The following is a 4,444-nucleotide window of genomic DNA, read 5'->3' on the forward strand; positions in this document are numbered from 1 at the left end:
TGGTACTAGTCCACGGCATGCCAGCAACCGGTCCACACAAACAAGCAAAGCCCCAACTGTGGGAAGCAGGTAGCACACAAAACCATGCACTCTCTGGTCCATGGAAAAACCTTTCTCCACAGAACTGGTCCCTGGTGCCCAAAAGGTTGGAGACCTCTGTCCTAGAAGAAGGCAATAGCAAGCCATTTCTATATTATTGACATACCCACGAAGTACCAGGAACTGAGCTTAACTCCATGAAGTCTTTATTTTAGATCAATTTGGTGGCAGCACCTTCCCTTTCCTTCTCCCAGTTACTACTATTGAGCCAGGTACCACCTATTCTGTACCCAAAACATTTGGTTTTTCTTTCCTAAATATAGAACCTTACTTTTCTCACCATTAAATCTCACTGTGTTAGATAGGACCCAGTGTTCCAAATGGTCAAAATCCTTCTGTATCTTGAACCCAACACCATCTTCTGGAGTGTTCGCTATCAGATCTAATTGTTGGTGGTCCTCAAATACTCCTATTCTCTCCTTGTTTTGGGAGCTTGGTATTTAGGGACGTTGTAGCACAAAAAAATTCACGTGTGTCAGGCCACAGTTCTAACCTCCTCAGCTTGCAAACGCTTCAGTGTATATCATAAAGGATTTTGTGCATTGTAATAATAATAATAATAATGATGATGATGATGATGATGATGATGATGATGATGATGATGATGATGATGATGATGATGATGGAAGGGACCTTGGAGGTCATCTAATCCAACCCCCTGCTCAGGCAGGAAACCCTATACCATTTCGGACAAATGACTGTCCAATTTCTTCTTAAAAACTTCCAGTGTTGGCGCATTCACCGCTTCTGGAGGCAGGTTGTTCCACTGGTTAATTGTTCTAACCGTCAGGAAGTTTCTCCTTAGTTGTAGGTTGCTTCTCTCCTTGATTAGTTTCCATCCGTTGCTTCTTGTCCTGCCTTCAGGGTGCTTTGGAGAAGAGCTTGACTCCCTCTTCTTTGTGGCAGCCCCTGAGATATTGGAAGACTGCTATCATGTCCCCCCTCGTCCTTCTCTTCGTTAAACTAGACATACCCAGTTCCAGCAACTGTTCCTTATATGCTTTAGTCTCCAGTCCCCTAATCATCTTTGTTACTCTTGTCTGGACCCTTTCTAGAGTCTCAACATCTTTTTTACATCCTGGTGACCAAAACTGGATGCAGCATTCCAACTGTGGCCTTACCAAGGCCTTGTAAAGTGGTATTAATACTTCACGTGATCTTGATTCTATCCCTCTGTTAATGCAGCCTAGCACTGTGTTGGCTTTTTTGGCAGCTGCAGCACACGGCTGGCTCATTATTATTATATTATTATTATAATTTAATTTATATACCGCCCTTCTCCCGCAGGACTCAGGGCGGTGCACAGCGTATTAAAAACAGTACAAATACAAAGCATATTTAAATATCATATTTAAATGATTGTCCACTAGGACTCCGAGATCCCTCTCACAGTTACTACTATTGAGCAAGGTACCCCCTATACTATACCTGTACATTTGGTTTTTCTTGCCAAAGTTTGGAAGGTGTCGATCTTCCCAACGTGTCTGGGCAAATTCTCCATTGGGAGGGCACCTTGTGGGGTTAGCAGAAAGTTAAGAGGAAGCATTCTCCTGTGGTTATCCTCCATGCTACCATCACCCTCACACACACACACACACACACACACACCACCCCAAACCCTAAGCATCCTCTTCTGATGTCCTGCAGTTTGCTCCCTGCCCTAAGTCAGAGCCAGCAGAGCTGAGCTAGTATTAACAGGCCAGGCCCTCCGAAGGGGAGAGAGCAGGAGAAGATGAACTCGGAGGCAATCCGTTCTGCTTCCTTGCACACCGTTGCTCATTTGTGCATCTGTCTTTGCTCAGCAGCAGATGTACTTATTCCAAGCACATCCGTGGTTCCTGCTAGCTGTGTTTCAAGTCTTGAGATGGTCTCAATTGCTTCCCTGAGCTGGGGAGAATGGAAAGGAGGGCCTAATAGCTCCGCTTATAGCTTCAGATCCTGACTGTTGCTTTTATTTTGAGTTGCTTTGCCAGACTCTTTTAATTGGGTTGGCCATTTGCCACCTGGCCGTCCTCCCTCCTCGCTGAGTGTATCGTGTTCTTTTCTCGCATTCCTTCTTCCTGTCAGATCTGCAATACAATATCTGTATATTTTGTGGCAGCTCCATATTTTGCTGCTGAAAGTCTGGCTGTGGTTTCTGTCTAGATCTTAAATCACCAAGGGATGCTTTATCTTCCCCACATTTACTCTGCCCTCCTGCCTCTCGCACAGTTGCCCAGTCTCTTCCCTCCAAAAGGTGAGAGTTACGAGCTAGAATGTATTTGTGCACCAACACACCAGCACAATTGATAATACTGGAGCTGTGGGAGGAAGCAACGTTGGAAGGGGTGAAGCCTCAAGGAAAAATGACCTGCTTCTCTATAAACTGCAGCTTTGGGGGGGGGGGGGATTTTTTTTTTAATGCAGACCAGTGTTTTTCCAACTTGGCAATTTTAAGATGGGTGGACTTCACATCCCAGAATGCTGGCCAGAGAATTCCGAGAGGCAGAAGTCCACCCATCTGAAAGTTGCTAAGTCTGAAAAACGCTGATCCAGACTCTTTTCCTTTTCGCTAGACTTTTTATTAGGCTTTATTTCATTCTGCTTTGGACATTTGATTTTGAGAAGGGGATTCTAGATAAACTAATCAGGGAGAGAAGCAACCTAGAACTAAGGAGAAACTTCCTGACAGTGAGAACAATTAACCAGTGGAACAACCTGCCTCCAGAAGCGGTGAATGCTCCAACACTGGAAGTTTTTAAGAAGGGACTTGACAGCCGTTTGTCTGAAATGGTGTAGGGTTTCCTGCCTGAGCGGGGGTTGGACTAGATGATCTCTAATAATAATAATAATAATAATAATAATAATAATAATAATAATAATAATAATAATAATAATAATAATAATAATAATAATAATAATAACTATTATTATTATTATTAATTTATGTTGCTAAGTGAAACAGTTGTTAAATGAGTTTTTCCTCCTTTTACAACCTTTCCTGTCGCAGCTGCTAAGTGAATCACTGCAGCTTTTAAATCAGTAACACAGTTGTTAAGTGAATCCGGCTCCCCCATTGATTTTGCTTGTCAGGGGGTGACAAAAAGGGATCACACAATCCCTGGGACACCGCAACCGTCATAAATATGAGCCAGGTGCCAAGTATCTGAACTTTGATCACGTGACCCCGGGGATGCTGCAATGGTCATGAGTGTGAAAAACGGCAACAAATCACTTTTTTTAGTGCCGTTGTAACTTTGAACGGTCAGTAAATGAACTGTTGTAAGTCGAGGACTACCTGTAATTACCTGGCAGGGAAGACACCATGATCATAAAGGTGGTCTGCCCAGGATGAGGCCCACCAATTGCATTCCAGGCGAGCTCACCCCTGCGATTTGCCCAAATGCTGCAAGCAATTTAGCGCAGTTTTTAATAATATCTTAATGTCAGTTTAATCTTTTAACTATTTTACACTGTTCTCTGTAATTTGTAAGCTCCCCAGAATCACCTTGTAGGGCATATGGTGGCATTGAAATCTGTACATACAGTGGGGTCTTCTTACACTGTGGCCAAAACACCACGGTCCAGGGGTTCCCAACCCTCAGTCCATGGACTGGTCCCAGTCTGCAGCATGCCAGAAACTGGGCCACACAAACAAGCAAAGCCACATCTGCAGGATGCCGGCAGCATGCAAAACCACACCTCCTCTGGTCCATGGGGAAACCTCTGGTGCTTGGTGCCCAAAAAGTTGGAGGCCGCTGCCATAGCAACCCAAAAGGTTGGAGGCCTTAACTGGCCCTTCCATTCACTCCCCAAATAGGTCAACGGGAGGGGGACATCTTCTAAGATTCCCCAACCCATCACCTTCCCTCAGTGGCACTGCGGCTGTCCTTGCTAAGTGGGAATCCTATGTTGGAGAAATTGTTGGCGGATTCTCCATCCTCTGGGGAAAAAACAACAACAATGTGGAAAAATCAACACACACACCCCCTTTTTTTTTTTCTGCCCACAAAATTTGAAAGGCCGGGGGTGACTTCTTCAGTCTGAATGAATTATCCCCATGTAGATAATAGGCAGGAGGAGGCGAACTAAAACAGGGGCTGTGGGGTAGAGAAAACAGGTGTTATCGGGAGAGTTTGTAAAATTGCTGCAAAGGACCATCTGCCGTTGCATATTTAAAAAGTCCATCTGGACCCTCCGCTGCACACAGAGATGGCCTTTTGAAGTTCACCACCAAATTTCTGGGCAGAGAAATTGAGTAGATAGTTGCTCTGAAGTCATCCAGGGGAAAGAGATGATCTTAACCTACTTTTCAAGGACATGACTCCCTGTGGAGCGTGGCACAAATACCACGAGAGGGATTTCC

General features: G+C 44.6%; 1 non-coding gene across 1 annotated transcript; it reads left to right on the forward strand.

The window, feature by feature from the left end:
• The first annotated feature begins 3,378 nt into the window (after positions 1 to 3,378).
• LOC114923789 lies at positions 3,379 to 3,535 on the forward strand. The gene has a single exon (XR_003810710.1). It is a non-coding gene; the product is annotated as a U1 spliceosomal RNA (small nuclear RNA).
• The last annotated feature ends 909 nt before the right edge of the window (positions 3,536 to 4,444 follow it).

Source organism: Protobothrops mucrosquamatus, unplaced genomic scaffold (assembly GCF_001527695.2).
Source record: "Protobothrops mucrosquamatus isolate PMUCROS unplaced genomic scaffold, P.Mucros_1.0 scaffold14296, whole genome shotgun sequence".
NCBI lineage: Eukaryota > Metazoa > Chordata > Lepidosauria > Squamata > Viperidae > Protobothrops > Protobothrops mucrosquamatus.